This window comes from Haliotis asinina, chromosome 7 (genome assembly GCF_037392515.1).
Source record: "Haliotis asinina isolate JCU_RB_2024 chromosome 7, JCU_Hal_asi_v2, whole genome shotgun sequence".
Classification (NCBI taxonomy): domain Eukaryota; kingdom Metazoa; phylum Mollusca; class Gastropoda; order Lepetellida; family Haliotidae; genus Haliotis; species Haliotis asinina.
This window is the reverse complement of record NC_090286.1, coordinates 10831119-10849329: the sequence shown is the minus strand read 5'-3', so window position 1 is coordinate 10849329 and position 18211 is coordinate 10831119. Positions and strand designations below refer to the sequence as shown.

At 38.9% G+C, this 18211-nt stretch overlaps 1 protein-coding gene across 1 annotated transcript in view; it reads left to right on the top strand.

The window, feature by feature from the left end:
• Positions 1 to 18211, top strand: part of LOC137290333 (receptor-type tyrosine-protein phosphatase alpha-like) — a 146823-nt gene that overhangs the window by 89016 nt on the left and 39596 nt on the right. The window lies entirely within an intron of this gene.

The window sequence follows — 18211 nt, the reverse complement described above, 5'->3', positions numbered from 1 at the left end:
TCAACGTAGAGACTGTCAATAGGTGACGTTCTGAAAGACCCAAGACAAAGTCTTAAGCCTTGATGGTGGACGGAGTCAAGAACTTCAGGCATTTAGTTTTAAGGGACTTAATATGAGGCAGAAATGTTAAGTGGGAGTCAAAGATTAGGCCCAAGAACTTGGCCTCTTTTACAACTTTGATGGGAGTGCCATCTAGAGATAGTTCTGGGTCTTTATGTGGCTTATATTTTCTGCAAAAATGTATACAATTAGTGTTGGATTTAGAAAATTTAAAGCCGTTTTCAAGACACCATTTATTTATTTTGTTTGAACACAACTGCAGTTGCCGTTCAATAGTATGCATGTTTTTCCCACGACAAGAAATATTGAAATCATCCACAAATAACGATCCATCTATTGAATCGTTTAAAACTTTTGATAAACTATTTATCTTTATGCTAAAAAGTGTGACAGACAGAATACTGCCTTGTGGAACACCCTGATCCTGAGTGTAATGATCAGACAGGGTAGAACCCACTCGAACTTGAAACTGTCTATCATTTAAAAAGTTGGCTATAAATTGAGGTAAACGACCTCGCAAGCCAAAGTCATGTAAATCTCTTAAAATACCATATTTCCAGGTTGTGTCATATGCTTTTTCTAGATCAAAAAAGATAGACACAGCATGTTGTTTATTAATTAGTGCATTTTTAACAAATGATTCTAAACGCACTAAGTGATCGACAGTACTTCTGTTTTTCCGGAAGCCACACTGTATATCAGTTATAAGGTTATTAGTTTCCAAGTACCAAACAAGTCGATTATTTATCAGGCGTTCCATGGTCTTGCAAACACAGCTTGTTAGTGAAATCGGACGATAATTGGATGGATCGGTATGATCACGTCCAGGTTTAGGTATGGGTACTACTATGGCGTCACGCCATGATGAAGGAAAGTTACCCGATGTCCAAATACCATCAAAAATATTTAGGAGAGTTTCCTGACAAGATTCTGGTAAATGTTTCAGGAGTTGATAATGTATGTTATCAGCTCCTGTAGCAGTATCATGAGCTTCATCAAGTGCAGTATGGAGTTCATGAATAGAAAACGTTTCATTATAATCTTCCCCATTATCGGAATTGAAAATAATAGTTTTCTTTTCTTGTTGTTTTTGATATTGCTGGAATTTTGGTACATAATTTGAAGAGGAAGAATGTTTAGCAAGGGTTTCACCCAGTTTATTAGCAATATCTGATTTATCAGTAAGCAATTGATCTCCATGTTTAAGATGATGGACTGTAGATTTAGTACCTTTACCTTTAATTTTCTGGACCATGTTCCACACCTTGGACATGGGTGTCCGAGAATTTATTTTAGATACATAATTTTGCCAAGATTGGCGTTTGTTCTGTTTAAAAGTACGCCGTGCTTTAGCATTTAAAATTTTAAATTTATTTAAATTATGCACCATAGGATGGCGACGGAAATAAAGTTCTGCCTTTTTCCTTGCCTTCCTAGCTTGTTTGCACTCATCGTTGAACCATGGTTTCCGAATATGGGGAACTGCAGAGGAATTTGGTATACACTCATTAGCTATAGAGTTCAGTTCATCAGAAAAGCATTTAATAGCATCAGGAACGTCAATAAAACGTTCGGGTTTATGTTTTTCAGCACACAGTGTTTCATATAAAGCCCAGTTAGCCAGTTATAGCTTTTAATATAGTAGGAAAATGGTCACTTCCACAGAGGTCATCGTGGACTGACCATTCGAATTCATTTAGTAGTTCAGAATTTGTCAATGACAAGTCGAGAGCAGATTAAGTCCCTGTACCAGGATGTAAATATGTGCTGGAACCATCATTATAAATACATAAATCATTGTCAGAACAAAAGTCATCCAACAATTTCCCTTTAGTGTTTATATTTACACTACCCCAGAGTGGGTTGTGCCCATTTAAATCTCCCATTATAATACAGGGTTTTGGGAGTTGGTCATAGAGAGCTTGCAGATCAGTTTTGGCAAACGTCGAAGACGGCGAAATATAGAGCGAGCATAGTGTAAACGCTACATATAAAGTAATTCTCACAGCAGCAGCCTGCATATTAGTATTTAGTGAAACAGGGCTTTGAATAACGTTTTGTCTGACTAGAACGGATGACCCACCAGTGGCTCTATCACCCGGAGGTGAAAAAGAATGATATGCATTAAAATGACGAAGGTCAAATGTATCTGTTTGTTTTAAATATGTCTCCTGGAGACATATGGCTGAAGGTGTGAAATCTTGGACTAATAGCTGTAATTCATGTAAATTAGTCCTCAGTCCTCTGCAGTTCCACTGTACAATATTATTAGAATAAACTATCTTTTGGGGGGATTTATTGGGGATCTACCCCGCACTCTTTTGGAGGGCGACAAGCTATGTGCCCTAGAATGGACGTTTTCAGAAACGTCCATGTCTTCAAGAGACCCATATTTGTTGAACAATTGAATTCTATTTTGTGACCCTTTAGGAGCTCTTTGAGGCATTAGACTTAGGCTTAGATTTACTTTTAACACTTTGCTGACTGTCAGCTGTCGATTTGGACTTCGAGAGTGACTGAGATGATGATGGTTTGTGATCAGAAGACGACTTTGAGGTACTAGGAAGTGATTCCTCAGTCTGAGATGATATAGCAGGGTACAAAAGCTGTGGAGAATCGCAATTCACCCATGTCAAGGTAGTTTGGCAGCCTGTGGATGATTTTGTTCTTTTTGAGCTTGACTCAGATGATGTTTTTGCTACTGTAGCATAACTTTCTGGAAGATCAGATCTCTTTACCAGTTTTTTTGCCTCGGAAAAGGAGATATTTTGAGTAAACTTTATTCTATTTATCTCCATTTGCTCTTTCCAAATTGGACACTGTTTAGAAAATGACGAATGATCGCCTGAGCAGTTGGTGCATTTTTTATTGTCACTGTCACAATCTTCTGTTGTGTGTGTTTTCTCACCACAGTGAGCACACACAACAGACAATGTACAAGTATTTACACCGTGTCCATATTTCTGACACTTAAAACACCTAAGCGGGTTGGGGATGTAAGTGTCAACACTGATATTACAATATCCTGCTCTTACTGATTTTGGAATACTTGGAGAAGAGAAGTGGAAGAGATATGTGTTAGTAGGTTTTGTTTCTGAGTTTATCCGGGTTGTAAATCTTTTAACAAAAGTCACCCCTTGATCTTTCATTTCTGATACGATGTCAAACTCAGTCATATCTGCAAACAATTGATCTCGGTCTCTAACAATGCCTTTGCTCGTGTTCAGAGTCTTGTGTGGAGTAACTGAAACCGGGACTCCAACAAAGAGCTCAGTTGACAACAGGTTGATTGATTGCTGTTTCCTGCTACATTCTACAAGTAGGGAACCTGAACGCAGTCGACTGATATTTCTTACCTCACCTGTTATGCCATGTATACCTTTAGATACCGCAAATGGGTTTAATTTGAAAGGTGATTTGTCAAGAGTCTCGATCACTAGAAATCGTGGCCAGTATTCAACGGACGGAATAGACGGTCGTAGTTCATCATCATCATTGTCCAGTTGACGCTTGTTTCTTTTAATGGGGGTTGTGTAAGCCATAGCTACTTTAATATGGTTCATCATCTGAGCTCCCCACCCACCACGGAGTATCACAAGGACAATGCTAAAAACAAGTGGGCCTCCGACTTGCAGCACCAAGGATACTCAGATGATATACTCCAGCAGAAGAATTATAAATAATTGATCTACCAGATTGGCCCATGAGCCACCGCCTTCGGGCATAAGACTCTAGGCAAAATTCATATTATCATATTTCACAATCCAAAACGTTAGAGATCAGTAGTAGTGCCAAGAAAATTCGAACAATTCAAAATAATATTTGTGCAATGACACATACACAGTCCATGCACAGGGCTTGGCATGACCAGCCGATTGGTCGAACCGGGCCCATTCGACCACCCGTCTAGGCGAAGTCAGGGCCAAAGTGATATATTGAGCAAGAGGAACACGGTTACAGGTCCCTATTGCCCTCAACCACCACGATCCCCTCCTCCGCCGACACAGGGCCGCAACCCACGGCAAACGGGTTGGTGGACCAAATATCCCCCCGGGTCCACAACGGGTGTCGGCGAGCTCTTGGCGTTACCCAGCACCCTCCACGAGGAGGTGACTCGCCACGGGTGCCCATCAGAATGGAAAGAGGATGTAATTAATGGAAACAAATAACTAAATGACCCTAAGTGGGTCATTGAAATAATTATATCTAAAACGCACAAACCTGTCATCGAAGAACAGTAAAAATTCTGAAATTTCTGGACTATCAAAGGCTTTAAAACTAGTACGCTATGCAAAAATATATTCCTTTAGACAACAGTACAACGGATAGATCACCACCACCATGAGGCAGAGAGGAAGTCGGATAGTGTGTGAGTGAGTGAGTGAGTTAATATTTAGTGCCATATCCGCAATATTGCAGCAATAGAATTTGATATGTATCATTATTGAAATAATTAAATTTAAACGCACAAACTTGTCATCGAAGGACAGTAAAAATTCTGAAATTTCTGGACTATCAAAGGTTTTGAAACTAGTACGCTATGTCAAAAATAAATTACTTTAGACAACAGTACAACGGATTGATCACCACCACCATACTAGGGACCATGGGGACCTTCAGTACTTTTGCTACCTTTATGGACTCTAGCTAGGTTGTCAAATTTAGCTAAACCTATTTCATTAAGACATAATAGACGTGTTCATATCACCTGACGATACTCAAGACTTAGGTCGACGTAACATTAACACGCTTGGTTACCTTGAATGGTCCTGGGAGACATACATTACCTGAGGTATGTAAATAACTTAAGTCAGTATTACCCTTCCTGCTGTCAGTATCAGAGTGACATTGTCAAACGTTTGAGAAGAACTGTACCTTGTTACAAGAAACTTGTATTCCGCCTCTCCCGAGAGTTTGACATAAATCAATGACAGTGTATATCTAATCACTGCAAAGAACTGAAGTGAGAGTTTTTGATGATCAGCCTGTTTAGCTGGTTTCACATGACCACATGCCACGATTGAGAATACGTTCTATATTGGGTTACCGACACACTCAGTTACATCCAAAATACTAAGATCTGCCACCTCTATGAATCGTTGAAAATTTGTTGCTTTTTAATGGCTATATATCAGAACAGTGGATAGTGGCTGGATGGATGGTGTAAATCCAGCTAGAATCCATGCAGGTGGCAAACGTAATATAAGTCCCTATGGTCCCCAGTATGGCGATCTATTTTCCTTTGTTGGCTATCTATACCCTATTGTTATGTGTTGTATTGCCCAAATTCAGATACGAGTTCACAAGCTAGTTTCAATTTCAAACTGTGATTATCTAGTTGTTTTATTGCCCTCTGACGACAGGTTTTATATTAAATGCATATCCTCTGTAGTCGTCAAATTTGTTCTCCTCATGACATGACTGAAATATTGTCTACGTTGAAAGTAAAAATAAACTCATTCGAAATACTAAGCAGTTCTATTGATTTATCAAGTGTGGGTCACGATACAGAAATCGTTCGGCCACGCATTTAATCATCCAAATAATCCACCTCGACCTCTCGATTCGTCGCCACATAATTTTCAGATCAGATAGTTTAAAACTAGAATTCCCACTATGACGTCATTACATGAACTGTTTTTTTATAACTTGTCGACCGAGAGGAATTTGTGTAACAGGCGATATCATACTGATCTTGTTTGCGGACAATGTAGCATTAGGTGACTTAGGTATCATGTTGCTTGTCACTGGTTTAGTGTTGTCTCACATTTGTCGCAACGAAACAACATGATCTGGTCTTGATAATCCTTTCGTGAGTTTGAAATACACGGACATGATTAAGCCACAAGAACTACTCGGGACCGGATAAATAGCGTATAATAAACGTTCGACTAATCCGACTCCACCTCAATACTTGTTCTTGTCATCCGAAGTAATTATCTCCAATTTATGGCCGTTATGCAAATAAAATATTTTATGCATATTTTGTATATTCATATGAACCGTTCACTTCCACTTGTCAAGACAACTTAACCGTACTTCCAACTCTTGACTACGGGAAATTCAACACATATGTTTTACACATTCAGGTTACTCTTACATACTGACCAGTAAGATTTAACTTTTTGTAACTAACCCGTGTTTCTGGCGATGCCTTACTTGTAAATGAAAACATTGATGTGCATGCTTGGGTTCACCCTGAAACAATAGTATCACTGCATTCGTTATCGATAATAGTTGCTACTCGTAGTAACATTGAGGTTCGTAATCTAGATCCCCTTCCTGGTCTGTGCGTCACTGTGTCGCACAATGGCTGTGTTGTGATTTTGCTTGCCAGTTTCACGTTCGTTACAGGTACGTATTTTCGTTGTGTTTCCACGCCAACTCAGGGTAGCATAGACTTGGTATTTCTAAACTGTGTGGGGACATGACGTTATTTACGAGTACCTACACAGAACGGTAGACAACCGTTATTTGGCCTATTGGCCATGATATTGGTCGTATGTATGTATGTATGTATGTATGTATGTATGTATGTATGTATGTATGTATGTATGTATGTATGTATGTATGTATGTATGTATGTATGTATGTATGTATGTATGTATGTGTGAGTGAGTAAGTGAGTTAACATTTAACGTCACATCGGCAGTACTGCAGCCATATCGTGACGAGAGCATTCTTTAAAAAGGAATCTATGTTTTTGATAAAAACCTGTCGACGACGGACAGTAAAACAACTAGAATATCACAATAAGAAATAAAACTAGCGTGAAAAGTTAAAACTAATATTCCTATTCAGACAATACAATATAAAAACAGGCTATATTAGATCACCAACAACTGAAGGTAGATCACCATACTAGGGGCCATGGGGACTTGCAGTACTTCTGCTACCTGCATGGTCCCTAGCTTGATTTACATCATCCCCTCAGTTGATGGTGATTGTAAGCAAGATTAGCCACAAATTAAAATGACACATATTCTACGGCTAAGACAAAATGGAAGATCAAATTTGACTTCAAATGTTTTGGGACTTACGTACCCTCTCAGGAGGACAATAATTTTACAGTGCTTTAACCCCCCTCGAGGATACAGCCACTAACACTCTAAGTTACTAATTCAAACTTCCAAGCATAAAATATTTATCTATTTACAATTCATTTAGCAAATCTAATTCTTTTAAAAATGCAATAATTAAATGAGAGCTAACAGAATTAAAAAGATCCTTCAAAGTTCGTGAATTAAAATATTTATCCCTTGTGATGGAGTATTCAACACAGTCAAGCAGGACATGCTTGACTGTGATTCTTTCATCACAAGGGATACAAAACGGAGGATCTTCACCTTTTAATAAATACTCGTGAGTATACCTCGTATGGCCAAGGCGACATCGTCGCATAATGACCTCCTCAAATCTGGACTGACAACCCAAGTAAGTATAACCGATATAAGGTTTTATTTCATGTAATTTATTTATACCCACTTGGGTGTCCCACTTCTTCTGCATCAGATCACGGATATAAGATCTTATTGCAGCTTTATAATCTGAGTATGGAATAAGAAGTGGTGTCACAGATTTGCTGAGTGCTGCTTTAGCAGCAAGATCGGCCATTGTGTTACCAGAAATGCCAACGTGACTAGATAACCAACAACGAACAATGTCGCACTGGCCAGTAGCAAGATTATTGTACAATTCAATAATTTCTATTAAAAGTGGATGTTTACAAGAAATATGTTCAATAGCCTGAAGGCAAGAGAGAGAGTCTGAATAGATTATATGCTGTTTATGTTTAGGGTGTCTTTGAATATATTGAAGGGCAGTTAATATGGCGTTTGCTTCTGCAGTAAAAATAGAGCTGTTATCGTGAAGTCTAGAAGATATTGTTCTCGATCCAATGACAGTGGCACAAGCTACTGCACCACCGTCCTTGGATCCATCTGTACATAAGTGTTTGTAATTGCTATATTTATGTTTTAATTGATTATATTCTTGTTTATATTGTAATTCATTAGTTTCTGATTTTTTAAATGAAGTTAATGTTAGGTCAACTTGTGGCCTAACCAACTGCCAAGGAGGAGAAGAAAGGAGACGGGAGGGAGCTATGTTTTCCAGCTCAATTCTGGCCGAAGAAAGAAAGGGTTTAATTCTGTGTTCTAGAGGTGGAACAAGAGAAGACCTCTTGTCATACAAATTTTCATAAAGCGGATTGAACACACAGTCATAGGCTGGGTTAGATTTATTAGAATATAGTTTAGTAATGTATTGTAAAGACAGTTTTATACGACGTTGTGAAAGAGATGATTCATCAGCCTCAACATAGAGACTGGCAACAGGTGAAGTTCTAAAAGATCCAAGACAAAGTCTTAGACCTTGGTGATGGATAGAATCTAATAGTTTGAGGTTGCTTTTACAGGCTCCACCGTACACAATGGAGCCATAATCAAGTTTAGATCGTACCAATGATCTGTATAAGTGAAGGAGGGTAACATGATCCCCTCCCCACTTTGAATTTGAAACAACCGTTAACAAATCTAGTGCCTTCAGACATTTAGCTTTAAGGGATTTAATGTGTGGCAAGAAGGTTAAATGAGAATCGAAAATTAAACCCAGGAACTTGGCCTCCTTTACAACCTTGATGGGAGTGCCATTTAAAGATAGTTCAGGGTCCTTATGCGGCTTATATTTTCTACAAAAATGTATGCAATTAGTTTTGGATTTAGAAAATTTGAAGCCATTTTCAAGACACCATTTATTTATTTTGTTCAAACATAACTGCAGTTGTCTTTCAATAGTGTGCATATTTTTACCACGGCAAGAAATATTGAAATCATCCACAAATAATGATCCATCAATTGAATCATTTAAAACCTTGGATAAACTGTTGATCTTAATACTAAACAAAGTGACAGACAAAATACTACCTTGAGGGACACCCTGATCCTGATTGTAATGATCAGACAGGGTAGAACCTACTCGGACTTGACATTGCCTGTCTTTTAAAAACTCTGATATAAAAAGAGGCAAACGACCTCTCAATCCAAATTCATGTAAATCCCTCAAAATACCATGCTTCCAGGTCGTATCATAAGCTTTCTCAAGATCAAAGAAAATTGATACAGCATGTTGTGTATTTACGATTGCATTTTTCACGAAGGATTCTAAGCGTACCAAATGATCAATGGTACTGCGATTTTTCCTGAAACCACACTGAATATTTGTAATGAGATTATTGGTTTCAAGATACCAAACTAATCTATTATTCACCATACGTTCCATGGTTTTACAGACACAGCTAGTGAGATATATCGGTCTGTAATTCGACGGATCTGTATGATCCCTGCCAGGTTTTGGTATTGGGACTACAATGGCATTACGCCACGAAGGAGGAAATGCTCCAGACGTCCAAATTTTGTCAAATATATCTAAAAGTGTGACCAGACATGGTTCAGGCAAATGTTTCAGTAGCTGATAATGAATATTGTCATCACCTGCTGCAGTGTCATGAGCTTGGTCAAGAGCTGTATATAACTCATGTAATGAGAAAACTTCATTATAATCTTCACCATTATTTGATTCGAAATTAAGTTTTTTCTTTTCCTGTTGTTTCTGATATCTCTGAAACTCAGGGACATAATTTGCCGATGAAGAATTTTTGGCAAGTGTTTAGCCAATTTTATTTGCAATATGAGACTTGTCAGTAATTAAATTATCACCATCTTTGAGATGGTGAACTGAAGATTTAGAACCTTTACCTTTAATTCTTTGAACCATGTTCCATACCTTGGATATTGGCGTGCGCGAATTAATCCTGGAAACGTAGTTCCTCCAAGATTGCCGTTTGTTTTGTTTGAAGGTACGACGGGCTTTCGCATTGAGGATTTTAAACTTATTCAAGTTGTGGACAGTTGGATGATAGCGGAAATAATTTTCGACCTTTTTCCTCGCTTTTCTGGCTTGCCTACAATCGGAATTGAACCATGGTTTCCGTACATGTGGAGCAGTAGAAGACCTTGGTATACACTCATCAGCTATTTCATTTAAAGTGTCAGAAAAAAGCCGAATAGGATCAGTTACTTCACTGAAACACTGAGGCCGTAGTTTAGATGTGCATAACGTTTTAAATAACGACCAGTCTGCCTTGGAAAAATTCCATCTTGTATAAGATGGAGAATCAGATGGATTAGTTGCTGTTAAGATAGTTGGAAAGTGGTCACTTCCACAGAGGTCATTGTGGACTGACCACTCAAATTCATTTAGTAGAGAAGGGTCTGCAAGAGACAGATCCAGAGAAGAGTAGGTGCCAGTTGCAGGGTGCAGATAAGTGCTTGAATCATCATTGTATATACACAAGTCATTATTGGCTATAAAATCTTCCAGTGATTTACCTTTAGAGTTTGTGTTTGTACCACCCCAAATCGGGTTATGTCCATTGAGATCACCCATTAAAATACAAGGTTTAGGAAGTTGGTCATAGAGAGCTTGAAGATCAGACTGCTGGAGTGCTGAAGAAGGTGAAATATATAAAGAGCACAGTGTAAAGGTAACGTGAAGAGTTAGTCTCACTGCAACAGCTTGGAGACTACTTGTGAGTGTTACAGGACTATGGATAACATCCTGTTTTACAAGAATTGAAGACCCTCCAGTGGCCCTATCACCTGGAGGTGAAAAACAATTATATGAAGTGAACTGACGTAGATCAAAAGCGTCTGTCTCCTTCAGATAGGTTTCCTGGTGACAGAAAGCAGATGGTGCAAAATCCTGGACAAGTAGCTGTAACTCGTTGAAATTGGTCCTTAGGCCTCTACAGTTCCACTGTACAATATTTTTGCAATGGATTATCGTTTGGGCGGGTTGATTGGGGATCTACCCCGTACTTTTTTTGAGGGCGACAAGCTGTGTGCCCTTGATTGGACGTTTTCGGACACGTCCATGTCCTCAAGTGATCCGTATTTATTATAAAGCTTAATTCTGTTTTCAGACCCTTTTGGGGCTCTGCCACTTTGCTTTTTTGAAGAATCAGGCATAGGTTTAGTTTTTCCTTTAGGAATTTGTTGGACATTTGACAAAGATTGAGACCTTGCAGGTGGCTGTGATGATGAATCCAAAGCTGGCCCTGATTGACTTTGCGACATGCGAGGAAGTAGCTCAGCGGTCTGAGTGGAAATAGCGGGTGAAAAAACCTCTGGGGAATCAGTGTGCACCCAAGTCAAGTTTGTTTGAGCAGCTGAAGAAGACGTAGAAGCCTTAGAGGATGGTTCAGATGATGGTTTTGTTTTAGAAGCATATGTTTCTTGTGGATCGCATCTTTGAACAAGTTGTTTCGCTTCGGCAAAGCTGATATTTTGAGTAAATTTTAGTTTGTTTATTTCCATCTGGTACTTCCAAATCGGACACTCTTTTGAGAAAGACGAATGGTCTCCTGAACAATTGGTGCATTTCTTGTAATTACTGTCACAATCTTCTGTTGTGTGGGTCTTCTCACCGCAGTGAGCACACACAACAGACAATGTGCAGGAATTTACACCGTGACCATACTTTTGACACTTGAAACATCTGAGTGGATCAGGAATAAACGTTTCCACTTTGATGTGACAGTAGCTGGCCTTTATTGATTTTGGAGCCGTTGGAGTGGAAAATGAAAATAAATAGGTGTTGGTTTGTTGGATCTGGTTGTTTCTTCGGGTTGTGAAACGTTTCACAAATAACACACCTTGGTCCTTCATCTCTGCAGCAATGTCAATTTCCAGCATATCAGTAAATAGTCTATCACGGTCTCTCACAATACCCTTACTAGTGTTAAGAGTACGGTGAGGAGAGACTGACACTGGAATGCCTACAAATGATTTTGTTGAAAGGAGATTGGTTGCCTGTTGCCTCCTATTACACTCAACAAGCAAAGAACCTGTTCGTAAACGTCTAACGTTTCTAACATCACCTGCAATGCCCTGTATGCCTTTTGATACCGCAAAAGGGTTCAGCTTTAACGGAGTGTTGTCAGTGGTCTCAATTACAATAAACCGTGGCCAGTAGTCAATGGATGTGGACAGTCCTTGGTCTTCAACATCAGGATCAGTAGTATCAAGAGGACGTTTTGTTTTTTTTAGGGGAGTTTCGTAAGCCATGGTAAGTTTATATTGTTTCATCATCCGAGCTCCCCACCCGCCACGGAGTATGACAAGGACAATGCTAAAAGCAGGCGGGTTTCCTGCCTGCAGCACCAAGGATACCCGGATGATATACTCAAGCAGAATAACACAAAAGTATTTATTCCACTTGATTGGCCCATGGGCCACTGCCTTCTGGACATAGGACTCTAGGCAAGTTACGAAATTTGAATTGTACAATCGAAATACAAATGAGTCATCATGAAGCCAAGACAAAAAATTACATATTTTCTCAAATTTGTGAACAACATTTACATGTACAGGGCTTAGCATGACCAGCCGATTGGTTGAACCGAGCCCATTCAACCACCCGTCTAGGTGAAGTCAGGGCCAAAGTGGTGTGTTGAGCAATAGGAGCAATAGTCCTGCTCCCATGCTCTCAACCACCAGGATCCCTTCCTCCACCGACACAGGGCCGCAACCCACGGCAAACGGGTTGGTGGACCAAATATCCCCCCGGGTCCACTACGGGGGTGTCGGCGAGCTCTTGGCGTTACCCAGCACCCACCACGAGGAGGTGGCTCGCCACGGGTGCCTCCATCACAAGGGATACCTATTTTAAATCACGTAGTATGAAGGACCTTTTTACTAATATCAGTTCTCATTTAATTATTGAATTTTTAAAAGAATTAGATTTATTAAATGAATTGTAAATAGATAATTTTTATTATCGGAAGTTTAAATTGGTAACTGTGCTTGTTGGTGGCCGTATCATCAAAGGGGGTTGAAGTACTGTAAAACTATTGTCCTCCTGAGAGGGTACGTAAGTCCACAAACATTCAAAGTAAATTCAAACTTTCCATGTTTTTAATCGTAGAATAAGTGTCTTTTTACTGAATGGCTAGATTTCCCGAATTGCTGACGGCTGAGGGGATGATGTAAATCCATCTAGGGTCCGTGCAGGTAGCCAAGGTACTGTAAGTCCCCATGGTCCCTAGTATGGTGATCTACCTTCAGTTGTTAGCAAATCTATATCCCATTTGTATCTTGTATTGTCCTCTACAGATAAATTGTTTTAGGTATAGTTACTAGTTTTATATTCTACTCTGTGATATTCTAGTTGTTTTACTGTCCTTCGTTGACAGGTTTTATAATAGGCATATATTTCATTTCAGAATTAAATGTTCTAGTCACGATATGGCTGAGATTCTGCCGATGTGACGTTAAATGTTAAATATATTCAAAGACACCCTAAACGTAAACAATATATAATGTATTCCGATTCTGTTTCTTGCCTTCAGGCTATTAAAAATATTGCTTGCAAACATCCACTTTTAATAGAAATTATTGAATTGTATAATAATCTTGCTACTGACCAATACGACATCGTCTTCTGTTGGTTACCAAGCCATGTAGGCATTTCTGGTAACACATTGGCTGATCTTGCTGCTAAAGCAGCACTCAACAAATCTGTGACACCATTTCTTATTCCTGATAGTGATTACAAAGCCACCATTAGATCTTATATCCGTGATCTGATGCAAAAGAAGTGGGACACCCAAGTGGGTATCAATAAATTACATGAGATAAAACCTTACATTGGTTATGCCCACTTGGGTTGTCAGTCCAGATTTGAAGAGGTTATTTTACGACGATGTCGTATTGGCCACACTAGATATACTCATGTGTACCTATTAAAAGGTGAGGATCCTCCATTTTGTATCCCTTGTGATGAGAGAGTCACGGTCAAGCATATTCCGCTTGACTGTGTTGAATTCTCCATCACAAGGGATAAGTATTTTACAGTTAAAACAATTAAGGATCTTTTTACCAGCGTTAATTATCATTTAATTATAGGTTAAAGAAATTTAAAGAAATTGATTTTTTGGTTGAATTTTGAATAATATGTTTCTGTAAATAGATGTATTTTAATGACTGGTAGTTTGAGTTACTAACTTGAATTGCTGGTGGTTGTACCCTCAAAGGGGGTTGAAGTATTGTAAAGTTATTGTGCTCCTGAGAGGGTAGTAAGTCTACAAACATTCAAAGTAAATTCTAAATTTCCAGGTTTTGAATCGTAGTATAAGTGTTTTTTATTGTATGGCTAGATTTTCCAAATTGCTGACTCCTGAGGGGATGATGTAAATCCAGCTAGGATCCATGCAGGTAGCAAAAGTACTGTAAGTCCCCATGGTCCCTAGTATGGTGATCTACCTTCAGTTGTTGGCAATCTATAGCCCATTTTTATATTGTATTGTCCTCTATAGATAAATTGTTTTAGGCATTGCTGCTAGTTTTACATTCTTTTCTGTGATGTTCTAGTTGTTTAACTATTCTTCGTCGACAGATTTTTATAATACTCACATATTCCATTTTAATGTTACGTTCCCGTCACGATATGGCTGAAATATTGCCGATGTGACGTTAAATTTTAACTCATTCACTCACTCCATTCTCCATCAGACTGATCTTCAAGATTTGTATGACCAATTACCAAAACCCTGTATCATCATGGGTGATCTCAGTGGACATAACCCATTATTGGGAAGTCCTGACACCAACAGTAAAGCGAAAGTTCTTGAACAGTTTATATCTGAAAATAATTTATGTATATTCAGTGATGGTTCTGACCCATATTTACATCTTGCAACGAGAACATATTCTTCCTTAGACCTGTCACTCACTGATACAACTGAATGGTCAGTCAATAATGATCTTTGTGGTAGTGACCATTTTCCAACAGTACTTACGGCAATTAACCCTTCCGATGATCCGCCTGTAACAAAGTAGAATTTTTCAAAGGCCAATTGGCCATTATTTCAGCCCACCTGCCTTAAGGAACTTAAACCAGACCTTTTCATGGATGTACCTGATCCAATTAAAATGTTCTCGGACAAACTAAAACATATAGATGATGAAACTATTCCTAAGCCCTCTGTAAATCCGCACATCCGTAAACCATGGTTTAATGATGAATGCAAACAAGCGAGGAAAAAGAAGACGAAAGCAGAGAAATATTTTCGTCTTCATCCCACTGTTCATAACTTAAATAATGTAAAAACCAGTTGCGCTAAAGCTCGACGAGCGTTTAAGCACATTAAACGTCACACTTGGAAAAATTACCTTTCCAACATAAATTCCAGTACTCCTATGTCAAGGGTATGGAATATGATCCAAAAAATTGAAGGCAAGGGTTCCAAATCCAGTAGTATTCAGCATCTCAAAAATGATAATATTATACTAACTGAAACATCTGATATTGCAAACAAGTTGGGTGAAACTGGCTAAACATTTGTCCTCCTCAAATTATCATCCAAAATTCCACACTTATCAAACATACCAAGAGAAGAAACCAGTGAATTTTAAATCTGATAATGGTGAAGATTATGATGAGGTATTTTCATTACATGAACTTCATACTGCGCTAGCACAGGCTCACGATACTGCAACAGGACCTGATGATATCCACTACCAACTCTTAGAACACTTGCCTGAATCATGTCTCGAAACGTTACTTGGTATTTTTTACCATATTTGGATAACACAACGTTTTCCCCCTTCATGGCGAAAAGTCGCAGCTGTTCCTATTCCAAAGCCTGGGAGAGATCATACAGATCCATCAAATTACCGACCTATTTCCTTAACTAGCTGCGTTTGCAAAACCATAGGGCGAATGGGAAAAAATCGCTTAGTTTGGTTTTTGGAAACCAACAATCTGATTACTGATATACAATGTGGTTTGTATATCACAAGCACAGTTGACCACTTGGTTCGTTTGGAATCATTTGTTAATAATTCTTTCCTTAAAAAACAACATGCAGTATCAATCTTTTTTTTTATCCCTTTTGGGTTGAGAGGTCGCTTGCCTCAGTTTATATCTAATTTTTAAATGACAGACAGTTTCAAGTACGTGTGGGATCAACCCTCTCAGACTACTTTCATCAAGATCAGGGTGTTCCTCAAGGCAGTATTTTGTCTGTGACTTTATTTAGTATTAAAATCAATAGTCTTTCTAAGGTTTCAGTAGATGGATCACTATTTGTGGATGATGTTAATGTTTCTTGTAGAGGTAGAAATATGCATACAATAGAAAGGCAATTACAACTTTGTCTCAATACAATTGAAAACGGGTTTAAATTTTCGATAACAAAAACAAATTGCTTGCATTTCAGCAGAAAGTATAAACCGCATAAAGATCCAGAATTATTTTTAAATGGCACCCACATCTAAGCAGTAAAGGAGGCCAAGCTCTTAGGTCTTATTGTATTTTGTTAACTCGAACTACTGGGAAGCAGATAGATAATATATAATATACGTTCGACTAATCCGACTCGACCTCATTACTTGTTCTTGTCACCTGAAGGCATTCTCTCCATTTCATGGCCGTTATGCAAATGTCAACGAGCGTATACGACGACTGGAGAATTAGTTCGGTATGAGATGAGGAGTACGTGTACAAGGTGAAGATGAAGGAATGTGTTTGAACTTCTTTCGTTGGGTCCACAAAACATGACAAACAAGTATGCATGGATGAGGTGAGCGGACTTGCAGCTCAACCCCAGGGCCTTTCCTGCTCGCAGTCGTCCCTTCACAGACAGACGGAATACCGGCCTCCACACTCACTGACACAACTTAGTTGACAAAACAATGTACTTTGCGGTAGTGATAAAGATTAAGAATGCAGACTGAAAGCTATTTTTCAAGTGGCCTTGTTACATAGTTTTTGGTGTTTAGATATATTTGGACTTGGCTGTCCTGAAGTAGAGACTATAACACAAATAAGATTTTTTTACGCATGTTTATATATTCATGTGAACCGTTCAGTTCGACTTGTCAAGGCGACTTAAGCATGCTTCTAACTCTTGACTACCGAGAATTCAACATATCTATTATAACACATTGAGGTTACTGATACATGCTGAGCTGTGAATGTTCTCTTTGAGTTCTGCACCGTACAAGATTCGATCTTTCCAAGTGCGTACAATCGAAAGTCATGTGTGAATAAAACGAACAGATTGTTCTATGTTTGCTGACAATCAAGTCATTTACCTCATGAGCATCGACCTGTACAATCATGTTAGCTTCTCTTCTGACATGTATAAGTCACATGCACAAGCATCTTCTAACAACGAATGCTGACTATGTTCTCGCTCTGCAACCACCAGGGTCACAAATATGCGATTTACACATTATCGAGGCTTCTTGCAACATCTATCCTGGTTAGGTATAACTAACCCGTTGTTCTGGCGATGCCTTGCCTGTAAATACAAACATTGATGTGCATGCTTGGGTTCACCCTAACGTAAGAGTATAAATGAATTCGTTGACGATAATAGTTGCTACTCGTGGTAACATTCATTACTGTAGGCAAACACAAGACCCATACTGAACGTCAGTGTTGTGTTGACATGAAATCTCAGTCGACCGACATTCCCTTTTGTCCCATCCACTATATGGTTGTGTACACAGTTCAACTGGTACGTAATCTATATCCCCTTCCTGGTCTGTGTGTCACTGTGTCGCAATGGCTGTGCGCGACGGTTTTGTGATTTTGCTTGCCAGTTTCACCCTCGCTACAGGTACATGTTTTCTTAGTTTGTGTTTCAGCGGCAACTCAGGGTAACATAGACTTGGTATTTTTAAACTGTGTGGGGACGTTATTTACGAGTACCTACACAGAACGGCACAGACAACATAACCGTTGACGAATAGTGGTACCTTATTTTACTGGTATCTTTGTATCATGCCATCTACTAAATGATGTCATATTGAATCATGTCACCTGTGTAATGCAGAATAGTAACATTATCTCAATTATCCCTCTCAGTTTGACTATTAAGAATGTGGCCTGAACGAAAACTGACAAGACGATTAACGAAAACTTACATGACGAGTATCATTACAATCATTACCAATGACGTCCTGAAAGTACCACTAGTAACCGTATCCGCCATGGAGGGAATAGATCAGGGTGTCCAAGGTACAAGTGTTTACAAACATTTATCACTCGAGTCGTGTTTGTACTCACTCGTCAAAAGTCGGGT